Genomic DNA, 17853 nt, shown 5'->3' on the forward strand with positions numbered 1-17853 from the left:
AAAACTTGCTCCCATAATGTGTCCAGGCTGTTCTTAAAAATATCTAAACTAGTACTTGCTTTAATGTAATTTGGTAGTCTGTTCCATGCATCAGCTACTTTGTCAAATAACCTATAAGTACACTTTTCATTCCTATAGAATCTTCTACATAGGTTATCTGACGATTCTCTAGTAAGTTTTGATAACCCCAAACATTCTCAGTGATAGTTGTCTCTAAATGCTCTATATACTTGAATGAGATCTCCTCTTAGATATCTGTAAGAGACACTGTACAAGTTCAGATATTTTAGTCTTTCATAATAACTTAGATTTTCATATCCATGGATACCCTTGGTATATTTCCACTGTACTCGTTCCATTTTACTCATGCTTGTTTTCTTATAGGGTTTCCATATTGTTATCCCATACTCAAGTTTGGGTCTAATGTAACTAATAAATAATGACTTCAGCATTTTTGATTTCCTAGACTTTATAAATCTTTTTATACACCCTATAGTTCTATAACTATCATTAACCATTTGGTTGATATGATTAGAAAAACTCATAGCTGAATCTACCCATATACCCAGGTCCTTAAATGACTGTACAGTTTCAATCACTGTGTGCTGTATTAAATATTCACCATCAAATGTATTTCACCCACACCTCATATGCTTAGTTTTTGATGTATTTATCAGCATATTATTCTCCTGTGTCCAAATGGTCAATTTAGTCAAGTGATTTTGCAGACATGCCTTATCAGTAACACATGTAATCAGTTTACCTAATTTCAGGTCATCTGCATATTAACAGGAGAATGCCTCAGATGAAAAACATAGATCTGAAAGATACAATCTAAACAAGTAAGGGCCTAGGACAGAGCCCTGTAGGACACCTTGACTGTAACCAAGGATTTTACCTGTCCAGTTGCTGTATGATACTTGCCATGTCCTATTTGTAAACCATGGAGCTGTCCATCTTATCAAGAGTACATCAATACCTAGTTGTATTAATTTATTGATCAGTGTTTTGTGTATGACCCTGTCAAATGCTGAAGTAAAATCTATATAAATTACATCACAGTATAATTTTTCATTCATAGCTCTTATTATATTCTTATAGTTCATCATGTTACAGGTGGTAATAGACCTATTTCCAACATATGCATGCTGATATATGGTTTCAAGTCCCAACCTATCCAGTTCTGAAAATAACTTAAACAATATTACCTTCTCCATTATTTTTCCACAACATGAAAGTAGACTTAAGGGTCTATATGACTCTGGATTTGTCTTAATCTGCTTTCCATGGAAGAAAAGTTTAATAAGCGCACGTCTCCAATTTTGAGGGGTCTCCCCATATTTATATAACCTAGTGAATAATAGATATAATGGAACTGTAAGTTTTTGCTGAAGTATTCTCAGGTCAGTGCTACTAATTCCGTCTCCTCCCTGTGCTTTGTTTGGATCCAGTTTGCACAGTTCTTTTTCAATATAATCTAATTTGATTCCAGTATCTGGGGTTACCTGGATGCCAATAGGACAACTTATTACCCCTTCTGTGGAGCCAAACTGTTTTGCATAAGATTTTGTAAATACATCTATCATCTGTTGTGTCTGAGAATAAACTTTAGAATCTGAACACAATTTATCAATTTGTATGTCTTTACTCCTTCCACATCTTATGTATCTATAAAAAGGTTTCCTATTATGCTGAATATCTTTATATACATTTTCTTCAAATTTTTCTTGATCTTGTCTCACATTATGCTTAATCTGTTTGTCCAGCTTTATTTCTTTTTTCAAAGTTGTAGTTCGACCTCTCTTCCATTTCTTATATTTTTTCGTCTCTCACCTTAATCAGATATCTTGTTTTTATGGAAATATATCCACCTGATGTGTACCTAGATCCTGATGTTAAATATTTTTTTGATTTTTTTTTTTTCATTCAAACAATTTCTTTTTCAAAACTTTCCACATTCCATCTGCAATTTTTCCACTGAACACCTCACTCCAGTTAGTTTTACATAGTGACTGCTTTGCTTCCATATAATCTGTAATTAACCTTATGTGGACTGGTTTAGATTTCAGTTTGGCAGAATTATCTAGTAACAAATTAACCTTTATAACCCCATGATCACTGCACATCAATGCTGGTAAAACTTGACTTGAAGTTACAGTAATTTCTTTAGGAACACAAACAATATCTAGTATGTTCCGTCCCCTGATAGTTTTTTTTTTTTACAATCTGAAGCAATTATTGTTCCCGAATATACTTTGTGAATAATTTCTTTACTAACATTGTTGAATCAATATTATTCCAGTCAGTTTCTGGTAAATTTAGGTCCCCAGCTAATATTATTCTTCCCTCCAGTGTTTCATGCAAGAAATGAATGAATTCCTCTAGATCATCTGCACTTGACTTTGGTGGTCTATACACTCCAACAATTGGTATATGCTCCAGGGTTGCCTTTATTGTCACAGTTACACAGTCTATACTATTGGTGTTATCATTGAACATGTAATAATCACAGGTCTCATGATTATCTTTAATCCCTATCATAACAGCTCCACCTGATTTTTTGTTAGAACGTCTGTTACAGTAAAAACATTTATACCCTGACAGAACTGGTTTCCTGTCATTGTTCCTTAACCATGTTTCACAAACAATAACATCAATCTTGTGGGAACGTAGTAAATTTTCCAATAAAAAAACTTTATTATTAATGCTCCTAGCATTAACAACCATCAGAGATGCATCAACTGCTGCTATCTGTGAACTGTTAAATTTTCAACCTGGCAAAAATCCTGCCTAGTGTTTGTCAAATATTGCAAAATATCTGCTGCAAAAATTCTCTTCCTTGATGTTGACAAATGCACACCATCCTGTCTGAACACGTGTGCCCAAAACTAGGCTTGGATGCTCTACACATTTTTATTTTTTAAAACAGGACATTTTTTCCATGTAGGTATTTACGCAAAAAATCTTTTCATTCACAGTGACCTGACTATCCTTTCTATAGGTGATTTGTGAAAAATACATCCTAACAGCAGTACACGCTTTACTTTCTAAGAGGGCTGTCAGTTCCCTACTAACAAGTCAGAGAATCCTTGCAGATGACATCATTTGTACCAACATGAATAAAAACAGACCGGTACTTCCTTCCATTAACGCATTCCAAGGTTTGTCTCACATCTTCTGTGTTTGCTGCTGGCAAGCAAAACACTATTCAATGTTCATTATCTTTTCTGCAAATATAAGTATCAGTTCCTCTAATAACTGAATCTCCAATTACAAGAATATATTTGCTGGCCAGCTCTGAAGAATCTTCAGATTCTAATGCAGTAATACCTGCACTATCAATTGTTATGAAGGATAAATCTTCATCACCATTAGTCTTATTAATCCCTCTGTTTTCATTGTGTATTAAATTTTCATCCAGCTGGCATTGTAAATACACATCTTGACCCATGTAGTCAACATCTGTCTTTCTCTTCTTTTTTCTTACAGTAATGTCCTTCAATCCTTCCACATTCAGTTTTGATTTCTTCCTTTTCACCTGCACCTTGCCTCTCTTTTCTACTTTCTCTGTTGGAAAAAATTATGCATTTTTTGTAGACTGACTTTTTTCTGATTCCCTGTAACCTGTATGTTACATAACAAAGCTGTGTCCTTTTTTACTGTGTATTCTGTTTCCCTTATAGTCATTAGTCATTTTCTTTTTCTTCCTTGTTATTTGTTGTGAACTTCTTCCTTTCTTTCTTTTTTGTTTTCTTCTAAACAAACTGGATCCTCAAATTGTTGAATACTTGCATCCAGAATTCCAAAGTTGTCAAGGACATCATCTTGTTTCATAGGGTTGAATGATTTTTGCAGACAGCAGATGCATCATTTCCTAAATGTGTTCTATTTGTTCTATGGCTAACATTATTTATTTCATCAGTCCAGTTATTAATATAGGAAACAACAGTTCTCCAAGCCATGCCAATTGCAAAAGTGCAATCATCATCCTTAAATCTAGATTTACTTCTAACAATGGTAAGCAAATCATCCAACTTTGGACATGAGGAACACAAGATCACCAGTGTTATTAGATGTTACCTTTAAATATGCATTGCATTTATTACACACTGCAAGATATTTGTGCATTAGCAAATCGTTAATTGCATACTCATTTAAGGAATCCATATTCAGCTTCAAATTAATAAAATATCGTATAAGAAAAGAAAAATCAAAAACAGTAACCAGAGAATTCAAAGAGGACTTAAATCAACTTCTATGACAAAAAAATCACACCAGTAATACACAGCTAAATAATAAATTAAGTACAGTAAAGTTGTTCTGACCACACAAGTTTTGCAAGCCAGACAAAAGTTGTAATTCCTTTACACAACATTAACATAACATAACATAACTTATTTCCTTTGCACAAGGGTGGACAGTAGCTTCTACTCACTATCACTCACAGTTGCACTTCTTTTTAACAGTAAAGATTAATAAATCACAAACCAAGGTAGGATTGTTTTGATATGCTCAGTATTTTCCTGTCTGCAGTCTGTGTGAATTTATAGCTGTCTAAGCCCCATGGAATGGCTAGAGCTTGCCTGTCTAAAACCTCTCCCTTTCTAACAACCAACAGTGAAATTAAAGGTAAAACAACAAAATACGAATCAAAGTAAGTCTTGTTAACAAGCTATCCCTACCTACAAACAGTTAAAAATAATGATAAAAAATACAATATAAATTCAAATAAAACTTCTCTTACCAGTCAACTCCACAGTAAATCACAAACCAAGGTAGGATTGTTTAGATATGCTCAGGATTTAGCTAGCCTATCATAGTTAGGTAACTACTAGTCACCAGAATTATGACTGACAAGTTTTGTTGTGTTTTGACTAGAACTCAGAACCAGTAATATACATTTAAATAATTAAATTCACTAGTTTATGCAGTTTGCAACAAATGACTGATGTCAGTAATCGGCATCCTGCCATTTTTTACTGATTTTTTTTTAATTAATAATGCAAATGACAATACTTTTAAGCAGTGGTTCTCTTGAAATTTTTTATTTTATTTATTTTATTTAACATTTGAAATGAAAACAAGACTTCTGCTAAGTCTTGTGGTTCTTCATCAGGATGCTTTCTAATATATTAACTGAAACATTTTGGTCAGTTAATATGTCCTCAGATGACTGTGTGGGGGACACACTATTATTGTGGCAGTCATTCTTCTATTCAGTTCACATGTACAGATCTTTGATCTTTTGCCACCATTTATTTCTTTATTACACAAATTTCTCCCTCATTTCTCAAATGTATACCCAGTACACGCTGGCTTTAGTTCTAGGTATTCTAGACTGCTTTCAAGCAGAGTTTTTTTTTTTTTTTTTTTTGCAAAATACTTTGAAAACTTGAAGGTTTATATGCCCCTGCAATTCTTTTTGCCCCAGAATCACTTTATTACCTTCCTTCAGCTAGGGGCTTATTTTCACTAAAAGAAATATTCTTTTTCGAGTAATTGATTTGCTACTTACCTATTACTTTGATAATACCTTATCCACATATTTTAAGAAATACCTTCCTGAACCCATGATGATTTTTCTCCCTAAACATCCACTAATATGTCTTCTTTTCAGGATCTCATAACTTGCATCCATTATACTAACACCTGCCTATCAATTAATGCCTCTTCCTTAACCAGGTTGAATTCACACCGAAGATAGAAATTAGAAAATATCCTGGAAAAAAATAAGACCCTCATTAAGATTTTATAAATGTACTTTAATAAATCGCATATTTATTACTTCAGCACCATATATAATGAAAGATTATATTTTCACCCTAGTTGAATATTAAAGTAGTTTAGTCATCATCCACCAAAAGTACAATCTCTTCCATGTAGAACTATAATGCCTGCTGATGTTTTATATGCTGTACCTATGGTATGATCGTTGAACTAAGGACACCTAATTTCTGCTTTCTCCTTCTTAAACATATTTGCATTATATACTTTCTCCTTTAAATATAAAGCATTTTGTTTTTAAAATGTTTATTAAGAGATTGTGTATTTGCGTATATTCTTTAGACACTGTTTTTTTTTCAAGCTGTCATATGATGTAGCTCTCAAACAATGATAGCATACTCTATTGCAGAACAGAATATTTTATTCTCTTCTGGTGATTCTATGCTCACTTCTTTAATCCTTCTAAAGATGTTATTAATATAAATTTAAAAAGCCCCAAGTCAACATACACCCCTGAATAACCTCCTTGTACTTATTTCTAATTTTGGCATTTGATGCCTGTTCATCAAAAGTTTTACCTGTGCCAAAGATGAACTGTACAAAGTTTGTTTTGCACTCTTTTTAGCAGCTGACCATCAGTTGCTCCCAAGATCTCCCCTTGTCCACCTAGTCAATGAATACTGCTTTAGTCTTCTGCAGTGTAGTTCCAACCTATGGCTGTTCCAGTGAAGAGATCAAGGTATCTGGGTCAGCATCATACTGCTGCTAGGGAGTTCTTCTCCTAATTCCCCCATCTCTTATATGCATTGGTGCCCATCACCAAGGGCTGCTTGCAGCTAGTTTTGTAGCAACCTGTCCACACCACCACATGTGACTTGACACCTGCCTCCCTACAGGACAACACCCCCATTACTACCTAGTGTCCACCAGGAATCTACCCAATATTGTGTCCAACAGCATGCCCCCACAGGATGGGCATGCAATTATCATTGCCTGTGCAGTTAAGTACTTGAGCTACTCACAAAACTTGGGTCTTTTAGGCTGTAGTCAGGCTGTAGTCAGGGTTTTAGCCTACTGCATCACTGGCAGAGACTAAGATTATTTATACAAATTTGATATAATACTAGCCACCTGACTTGAAACATAAATAAATAAAAATGTGACAGCCAGGCAGACAAGAAGTGAGTTTATTCCTGCAATCAGTGGATGTTGAGAGGAAGGTGTGGCATTTAAGTTTCTATATCCAGCTGTTTTTTAGAACTTTTTTTTTCCTTGCAGGATGCAGAACAGGCTAAGGAGGAAATATATTTGATCTATGTTGTTAAAGATTAGTTTCAGCTCAACAACTAAATACAGAGTTTGTTTTCTAATCTTTATTTTTTGATTATAATGGGAAATATATGTGTCTGTATTTGAACTCTTGTTGATATATATAAATTAGACACAATAGAGAGCAATAGAATGAGAGAGTGCAGGACTTTACTTATTTTGTCTTTTAAATCTTGTAATGAAATAGATAAAAAATCATTAATGAATTATCAGTTAATGTAATTGGCCCTTTCATTTTAAGCTTATTAGAATTATCTTATCTAAGCACCACTTGTAATTAATTGCTAGTAAATCAGTTCAAGCCTTGAAATTATGAAATGTTACAAATCCCATCAAACCCTGCTGCTTTGCCTTTCGTTAATCCTGTGATGCAACTCTAAATAATAACAAGTTTTTATCCTTTCACTAAAGGTCGGCTAATCAGCTTCTTTGATCTAACCTTATTTGTTGTGTAAGAATCAAAAAGCTTTTCCTTAAAATATCCCCACTACTTCTCGCTCTCAGTGTGCCACTCATGATTCGAAGGTCTCCTTAAACAGGTTCAAACTGCTTTCCAAAATACAAAGTAAAATCCCAATGAGGCAAGCTAATAAAATGCCAACAGCAATCAAAATGAAAAATCCCAATCTGGAAGGTAAACACTGACAGCAACTGATGTAAAAAGTCTTTTATTGCAAAATGGAACCAGAAGTAAGCGCTTTCACGGTCAAACAAACCGATTCATCAGACATAGTTACAATAAAAAAACAGAGCATCCTTATATACATACTCCCCAACAGCCAATTAATCAATAAAATTGCCTCCAAAACACAATTAATAATCCAATTAATAAAAAGCAGGTTAAAGCAACAGCTACTTACATCATCATCATCTTCTTTCGGCTGTTACCGTTAGGGGTCGCCACAGTGGATCATCTGTTTCCATTTCTTCCTGTCTTCTGCATCTTGTTCTGTCACACCAACCACCTGCATGTCCTCTCTCACCACATCCATAAACCTTATCTTAGGCCTTCCTCTTTTCCTGTTACCTGGTAGCTTCATCCTTAGCATCGTTTTCCCAATATATGCAGCATCCCTCCTCAGCACATGTCCAAACCAACGTAATCTTGCCTGTCTGGCTTTGTCTCCAAACCTTCCAACCTGGGCTGACCCTCTAATATAATTATTCCTAATCCTGTCCACCCCCATCACACCCGTGCAAATCTTAACATCTTTAACTTGGCCACATCCAGCTCTAACTCCTGCCTTTTTGTCAATGCCACTGACTCCAACCCATATAACATAGCTGGTCTCACTACCCTCTTGTAGACCTTCCCTTTCACTCTTACTGGTACTCGTCTGTCACAAATCACTCCTGACACTCTTCTCCACCTACTCCATCCTGCCTGTACTCTCTTCTTCACCTCTCTTCCACACTCACCATTACTCTGAACTATTGATCTCAAGTATTTAAACTCATCCACCGTTGCCACCTCTACTCCTTGCATCCTCACCATTCCTCTCTCCTCCCTCTCATTCACACACATATATTCTGTCTTAGCCTGCCGTCCTTCATTCCTCTTCTCTCTAGAGCATATCTCCATCTCTCCAAGGTCTCCTCCACCTGTTCCCTACTCTCACTATAGATCACAATGTCATCTGCAAACATCATAGTCCACGGGGACTCCTGTCTGATCTCATCTGTCAACCTGTCCATCACCATTGCAAATAAGACATGGCTCAGAGCTGATCCTTGATGTAATCCCACCTCCACCTTAAACGCATCCATCACTCCCACCGCAGACCTCACTGCTGTCACACTACCCTCGTGCTTATCCTGTACCACTCTTACATACTTCTCTGACACTCCCAACTTCCTCATACAATACCATAACTCCTCTCTAGGCACCCTGTCATATGCTTCTTCTAAGTCGACAAAAACACAATGCAACTTTTTCTGACCTTCTCTGTACTTCTCCATCAACAATCTCAGAGCAAACATCACATCTGTAGTGCTCTTTCCTGGCATGAAACCATACTGCTGATCACTAATCATCACGTCCCTTCTTAATCTAGCTTCCACTACTTTTCCCATAACTTCATGCTGTGACTGATCAGTTTAATCTCTCTGTAGTTACTACAGCTCTGCACATCACCCTTATTCTTGAAAATTGGTACTAAAAACTCATTTTCTCCATTCTTCAAGCATCCTCTCACTTTTCAAGATTTCATTAAACGATCTGGTTAAAAACTCCACTGCCATTTCACCTAAACACCGCCATGCTTCCACAGGTATGTCATCTGGACCAACAGCCTTTCCATTCTTCATCATCTTTATAGCTATCCTTACTTCCTCCTTGCTAATCCATTGCACTTCATGATTCACTATCCCCACATCATCCAACCTTCTCTCCCTCTCATTCTCTTCATTCATCAACCCCTCAAAGTACTCTTTCCATCTGCTCAACACACTCTCCTCACTTGTGGGTATGTTTCCCTCATTATCCTTTATCACCTTTACCTGCTGCACCTCTTCCCTAGCTTGGTCCCTCTGTCTAGCCAATCAGTACAGGTCCTTTTCTCCCTCCTTAGCATCTAGCCTTTCATACAACTCTTCATATGCCTTATCCTTAGCCTTTACCGCTTCTCTCTTTGTCATGCCCTCATCTCCTTATACTCCTGTCTACTTTCTTCATCTCTCTGACAATCCCACTTCTTCTTTGCCAACCTCTTTCTCTGTATACTCTCCTGTACTTCCTCATTCCACCACCATATCTACTTGTCATCCTTCCTCTGTCCAGATGTCATGCCAAGCACCTTTCTAGGCACCTCCCTTACTAGCTCTGCTGTAGTTACCCAGCTATTTGGTAACTCTTCACTGCCACCCAGTGCCTGTCTTAACATAAAAATCCACACAGATATATGGTTATACATTGTTTAACCTTTTCATTTAAGTTTCTTCATCTTTAAAGCTGATTTAATAGGGACTGAATCATTAATCCCCATATATCTATGTGCCCCAAGTCTCAGGATCCACTCTAGTTCAATGTTTTCAGTATTATGACTAATGGGTCCTAGTCTGCCATTGTCATGTATAACAGATAAAACTTGAATTAAAAAAGTGTGTTTCCTTCCTAACAGTAGAGTGTGCTTTGCAAGTGCACTGAATAATTCACCTCTCCTAGCGCAATAATCATGGTCCCAAATCCTGTCTCCTATTAGTCTTGCCAACGTAAAAATTAAAACATTTGACACAATGTGCAACATAAACCAAATTAGGCATGTTGCAGTTAGCTGACGGACATAACTCCCAAAGTTTTCCAGTGACAGGATGCTTAAAAAATCTTGATTCATCCACAAATGAACAATATGGACAAGATCTACATTTCACTGTCCCTCCCAAAGGTGTAGATGCTGTTCGTGCAAGCTTGGGATAACACAGTATTTGTCTCAGATTTTTCCTATTCTTAGAGACAAACTTGGGGGAAGGGCCTACTACCTTACTTGTTTCTTGATCCACTAACTAACACTGACCAATTCTTGTTTATTATTTGTTTCACCAAATCAATATCTTGTGTAAAAGAAAGAACTAAAGGAAGATGAGATGGCCTCTGGGATGAGCAATTGTTCGATGAGATTGAATGTTCATAATAATAGAGTCTCCCCCTTCCAGGATGTTCTCTACGAACTTTCATAAACGCTTGATCACCCTCAACTGTTGAGTAACCCCTGTGTATAAAGGCATCTTTAAGGTAGTCCAACTCACATGAAAAACTCACTTCAAAACCTGACAGGTGAGACACCCTCATGCCCTGTCCTACGACAACATTAGAAAAAACATGATGTGGGTGCATACTCTCTCTATGTAAGAAGGCAGGTGTATAACAATCCTTTCTGTGCACTTTAGTTCTTGTAATATTGTTCTCCATAGAAACCATTACATCTAAAAAATTAACACTATTTGTGGACATATCAAGAGTAAATCACGAGAAGGGACTACTACTATTCAATTTATGGTAAAATGAAGTCAAATCATGTTCATTGCCCTTCCAACAAATAAAAATGTCATCGACAAATCATCGATAAAAAGCTACCTGCCCATCTTTTACATTCATCACATTTTGCTGTTCCCACTCTAACATCACTAAATTTGCATATGCATTGGCACAGCTGGTGCCCATGGTGACACCAGCTGTTTGCCAGTAGTAATTATCTGCAAATAAAAACACATTATGTTCTAGCACTACGGGTGGTTCATGCTATAGGACTGCAGGACTGTAGCCCTCCCCACCTGTAGAAAGAAAAAAGAAAAGAATAAAAAAATTGCAAGTCCCGGAACTCCACACATGCGTGCTTGGAGTTCCTGGTACTCAGAGCTCCAGACTGCTGTGTTAAGCAGTCCGGATAGGGAAGAAAGGGATCTCTGCCCTGCCAGCCCAGAAGTCTGTGGAGCGATGACTGCACAGACCAGAAGGACACCAGACTGCATCATCCACAGCCTGGAGGGTCCAGCCTACTCTTGTCTCATGGAAAAACCAGTACAGCTTGCGCGGGCTGCTACAGAGGACATACGGTTGATCTGTATAGAGTGGACTGCTGCAGAGGACAGATTCAGGCTGCTACAGAAGATGAGGATTTTGATCTGCTGCTATGGATGTAGGGTGTGTGGTTCAGGACTGATCTGGCTGCTACAGAGGGCAAACAGTGTGTGTGTGTGTGTGTGTGTGTGTGTGTGTGTGTGTGTGTGTGTGTGTGTGTGTGTGTGTGTGTGTGTGTGTGTGTGTGTGTGTGTGTGTGTGTGTCTGTGAAGCACCCCAGTTGCTACATACTGATGGCCAGATAGAACACGTGGTGGGTAGAGAATACTCAGGCTTGAACCCTGTACCTTGGGTGCAGGTAGTAAGGGCCTGAATACCCTACCCACCACCATTTGTAAAAAAATTGCAGGTTTTTGCATCATATTTGTTCTGTTCCTCATAAAATCTGTGGTTTCTGTATGTTTGTTGTTCCTGGCAAAGTCAATAGTGCAGTGGTGCACTGGTAGCATTGTTGCCTGACAGCTACAGGTTCTCTGGTTTGATTCTTGGCTAGGGTGCTTTCTGTGTGGAGTCTGCATGTCTTCCCATCTTATAAAGACATGTGTCTGGAGTGTTTCTCCCTGCTCTGCTGAAAATCGGATTTTGTTCTAAGTCAGACTTTCCTGGTTAACAAATGTTAAATAAAAATAACAGGCATTTGAATTTCAGACTTCATATTCTTCAGAAATTACATGACCTTTTATTCTAGCAATTTTCTAAGTTTATAACATGGATATTTGAAATTTGTCCTTATTTTTGGGACTGTATTCCCCCATTATTGGCTTTGTCCAGGTTTTTTTGTGCTAAGGTTGAGAGCTATGGTGAGAACTGAATTCACTGAACATGTTTCGGGGCTGTATTCCCCCATTACTGACTTTGTCCATGTGCTTTTTGCTAAGAGGTTGAGCGGTATGGTGACAACTGAATTCACTGAATATGTTTGGGGGCTGTATTCCCCCATTATTAGCTTTGTTCAGGTGTTTTGTGCTAAGAGGTTGACAGCTATGGTGAGAACTGAATTCACTAAATGGTAGTAATTTAAGTTTCAGTCTTCCTCTCTTTCACAAAACAGCTGATTTGGCATAGTGGTATGTTGCTCTGACTGTTTTGCACAGGGTTCCCCTGGGTTCAAGACTTGGCAGTGAAATGTATGGTGGTAACACAGCAGTTTATTGTAGCAACTTTCCAACATTATACAAGCAATGTTTAAAATGTGTCCCTGGTTTTTGGGCTTTTGTCCTTCACCCCAATAAATTTTGGCTTTTTCCAGATTTCTTGTGCTGCAAAGTTCAGAGCTACAGCGGAGTGTCAAGTAGATTTTACAAGGAGCTGAGAGCTGCAGGGGAACAAAAGTTTAGTACTGCTTATGGTGAGTCTACTTGCATTGTTACTAGCACAACAGGTAGTGTATTTGCTTTTGATGCAGAAGGCTGTGGGTTCTACTCCCACAGTAGGTAGATGCATTGCTGATACTGTACTGTGTTGTAAATGGGGTGGATGCTGCACTCCTTTTTGGTGAAGATACCTAGTAACTATGAACCTGTTATCAGTTTGCCATCCATTCCTTACTGCAATATTACTAGCTTATCATTTGTTAATGCAACATGGGCAATTTATTCCTCAAGGGCAACAACTACTTTATTTGTAGATGAAACAATGACATATAAAGTTGTTTGCTAGCAGCAACCTCTTCATTAGTTACAGATTTCTTTAGTGTGGAATTATTTAGATAACTTTTACTTCTTCAGAGATAGTAAGCCGCTTTGGTGCAGCGGTAGCATTGTTGCCTCACAGCAAGAGGTTCTCCCATTCGATTTTCATCTGGAGCTACTTCTGTCTGGAGTCTGCATGTTCTCCTCGTGGTCGAGAGGCATTCAAAAGACATGCATGAAATGGGTGTGCCTTCGCTGAAGGTTGGGCGTCGAGCTGGCACCTCGGCACCCGTAAAAAATCTACTACCAATCATTAGCGGACCGGAGTTCCGCTGTGGTGACCCCTAATCGGGAAAAGCTGAAAGAAGAACAACAACAACTGATACTGGTGGACTGTAGAAGTTTGAGTAGACTTTTATGATGGAAATGTAAGTTTGAGTAGACTTTTATGATGGAAATGTTCCGAATTGGGCAGTTTTGTCATTATTGGTGCATGCATTTTGTTTCATTATTTACTGGAAAATGTTCAAAACAATAAATTTAAAATGCCCTCTAACAACTGTACTGTATTGTACAAGGAATATAATTTAATACAATCAGGAAGGTGTATCAAAGAGCATGTGCATGTTTCGTGTTCAAGGAGCCTATGATTTGAAAATAGCCCAAAGTTAATCTTTATCTGCCACTGGCAAAATGTATTTTCTTTGAATGTGGGTTTCAATGCTGTTTCAATGAATGTGAGTTTCAAGGGCAGAGAAATTTTAATGCTAAGTCTATTTTCATTGTGAGACTGCATTGCTTTGTTTAGCAGATATCTATTAGGGTTTGTGCTGTAAAATACAAAATAAAACTTTCAAATGAAATCCAAATCATTGCAGAAGTAAAGCAGTATGCACATTACAGTTTTTATGGTAAATAGGGCAAAATAACCAAGGAATGGGACATTGGAATGGCTGCAGGGGGGAGGCTCCATTTGACCATGATTTTGTGAGGGGAGAAGGGCAGCAAACTCAGACAGCCCCAACTGAACTATACTTCTCAACTTTCCAGATTTTTGCAGAATTAATAGATTTTTGCTTTTTATTTTTGGTTTGTTCCTCATAAAATTTGTGGTTTTCTGGCAAATCATTTAGGAATGAAGTCACTAAATAATGACAGACATTGAGTTTCAGACATTATAACCTTCAGAAAAATGCATGCTAAAGCAAGACCTGTTAGTCTAGCAACTGTCTTAAGTTTATACAAGAGCAATTTTTAGTACTGTTTGTATGTTCCCCCAATATATTTATTTGGCCTTGTCCAGATTTCCTGCATTAAGAGGTTGATAGGTACGTGCAAATACATCGCTTTATAGAATTAGGAATATCCAAACCTCTCAACTGTCCCCAGTTTTGGCTCAAAATGTTGCTCTCCCCTAATAACCCCTCCGCAAAATGGCAATTTTGGAAGAAAACGTGGAGGGTTTACAATTATAAATAATTGTAATGATCAGAGTTATAGATTACTTTTATTTCAGAAATGCATATAGATGCTCTTATTTCGTCAGCTGCTCAAGTTAATAGTACTAATATTAAAAATGTGTCCTTTCTTTGACAGGTTGCCAACTGTATTGTGTGGCAATTTTATATTTTTGCATCACGTTTTTGGTCTGTTTTTCATAAAATTGTGGTTTTCTGCCAAATTAGTGGCAAATCATTAAAGATTGAAGTTAGAAAATAATGGTAGACATTTGACTTTCAGATTTCATACCCTTCAGAAAATTCATACTAATGCAAGACCTACTACTATTCTATTATCTTTCTAAGTTTATACGATCAGTATTTAAAAATTGGCCTGTGTCCCACTTCTGTGTATGGCTTTGTCCAGATTTCTTGCTCTGAGAGTGAGAGGTATGAGTGTCAGAGCCATCACCATCAGCCAGAGACATTTCAAATTATGACATACTTGTTGCACCCCACTCCCCCATGTAGTGACTCTGGATGTGTCCAAGAAAGGCAAGGAGCAGTTATGCAGTGTAAGTGTGCAGAGTATTCCTCCATCCAAGGTAGACACAAGTACAACAGTGGCTTTTCATCTGTCCTTGATTTTGCAGAGTGTTCTGGTTTTCTGTCATATTTTTATACTGTTGATTTATGCTTCTTATTATTCAGAAAATGCATGCTGTCACAGTGCCCTGTTGCTTTGTGTTTAAGTAGCAATACTATAATGACCATCAGGTAAGCTTGTCTGAGATTGTAAGATGCAAGTAACCTTTAATAAGCATACTGTTAAATAATTACCAACACTGAAAGCCTTTTTGTTGTTGCCATGCAGAGAATATTTACATAACTAGATAATGTACAAGCCTTAGGTATTGAAATGCATATGACAGTATTTGTAATAAAGGACAGTATTACAGTATTTTCAAAAGCTCATTACATTTGTTGGATATTTGCAGTCATCTTTGTAGGCTTTACCTGTAAACTAAACAAAATGCCAATCTATCATGTGTGGTCCATAACCTGTGCAGTAATCCTTTAAGCAATTTATCTTGAGCTTGTTTTTTGCTGTTCATTTTTTACTTTGATCATGTTTTCCCCATGAAACAAGTAGATAGTTGTTGTCAGGCAGCAGGCCTTTTTTGGGTAAGAAACATTTTTACAAGTGGGGGTATCACAGAGATTTCTACATTCAGCATGTTACTTGGTACTTTTATGAAGCTGAATATAAGTTATAATTAGAACTGCAGTACAAGGAGAAGCTTGTTTTTTTATACTTGATTTTGACTAGTATTCCAGTAATGTATTTAAAAAGTAATTTTTTTTCATGTCTCACAACCTTTTTGTTCCCATATAGATATTAAGTAAGCTGTCATGTAGCCAATGCAATGAAATATTTTTTTCTTCTACACTTCATTTTGTCTTGACTGGACTCTCGTAATGACGGTTTGGCACCCAGGGCAGCGTATTTAATTAAAGTTCCAGTTGGTGTGTTTTTGAGCATAGCTCCACCCCTTTCTAGTTGGCCACACTCCTTCCCATTGGACCCACCAATTCAGCTGTCTCCTGCAGCCCACTTTAATTTGAAGTCACCAGCCGCCACTGTCTAGAACTAGTTCTAAAAGCATGCAAGCAAAATCAATGTGCTGTGGGCTATAATTATCACATCTAAGCAGAACATTCTTCACCATTCTAATACCTTCATCATTGGGAATACATGTGAAGAGTGAGACTACATCCATTGTAGCAAGTAACTTAAAAGGAAACTCAGATGTCTTACTGACAAAACTATATAAATCCTGAAAAAACTATTGTGTATCTTTTAAAACAAAAGGATACAAATTCAAAACATTCCTCATTTGGGTGTCAAGATATATAGACAGAGGGTCGGTCAACCACCCCCCTCCGGCAACAATGGGTCTCAATGGGGGGAGTGTTGGATGTTTATATACCTTCAGGAGACCATGTAGTTGTGGTACCAGTAATTCTTTAACATTGAAATAGTCAAGTAGCTGTTTATCTGGCAATTCCATATGAAAACATTCAAGCAAAGCACTATCTATTTGTTGTTTCATGTTATACAGGTCATTCAACTGAATGAACGTATAAACTGTCCGATCTGCTAACATTTCATTCATTTTCTTCAAATAATAATCAGTACTTAAAACAACAATAGGACCCCCTTTATCCGAGGGGCGTATTACAATGTCTGGATTTCAACATAAACTCTGCAACACTTTAAACTCTGTTAAATTAAAATCATTGTGGGGTCACCACACATCAAGTAAACTATATACATAATTTTCACAGGCTTTAATAAAACCCTCAATATTACTAGGCAGTAATGGAACAAACTGACTAGTTTTTTTAATATTAGTGGGCATATTATCATTACTGCCCATGTACAGCAATTTCAGGGCTATATTGCGAGCAAACAGCCATAACTCAATTAATAACTCACTGACATCTGTATGTGAGGTAGGCATAAAACCACGTCCTCTTTGCAACAGTGATTGTTCATGTAAAATCATATCATACCTGGAAATATTCCAGATTAAGTCTCTGAGTTTAAATTCCACATTTTCTTCAATGACTTGTTTTGGTAAGAGGCTGGTGGTTTCTTCCGTTTCTGTCCTGAACGACGATATTCCTGCTTGAACGACTTCTTCCTGTTCTGACGGAACGGCAGTGGAAGAGATGAAAAAAATCTGATCTTTTTTGGGGGGGCGGATTTTCCACCTCACTGTCAGAGTAGAAGCGGAAGCCTTGTCAGGGCATTCCACACTAGTAGTTATAACTTCACTCAATGGTGTAGATGTACATGACCCTAGAGAAACAATCTGAACAGAATTAGACTGAACAGTAGCTTCTTGTTGGTTAACAATGGTTGTATCCAAGGTTTGAATCATACCACTCACCGGCTCTGTTGATTGACCGGTGGTGGTGTTATCTTATCTTCCTTTAGTTCTTTCTTTTACACAAGATATTGATTTGGTGAAACAAATAATAAACAAGAATTGGTCAGTATTGTTAGTGGATCAAGAAACAAGTAAGGTAGTAGGCCCTTCCCCTAAGTTTGTCTATAAGAATAGGAAAAATCTGAGACAAATGTTAT

This window comes from Protopterus annectens, chromosome 2.part2 (assembly GCF_019279795.1).
Source record: "Protopterus annectens isolate FY-2018-M chromosome 2.part2, PAN1.0, whole genome shotgun sequence".
NCBI lineage: Eukaryota > Metazoa > Chordata > Ceratodontiformes > Protopteridae > Protopterus > Protopterus annectens.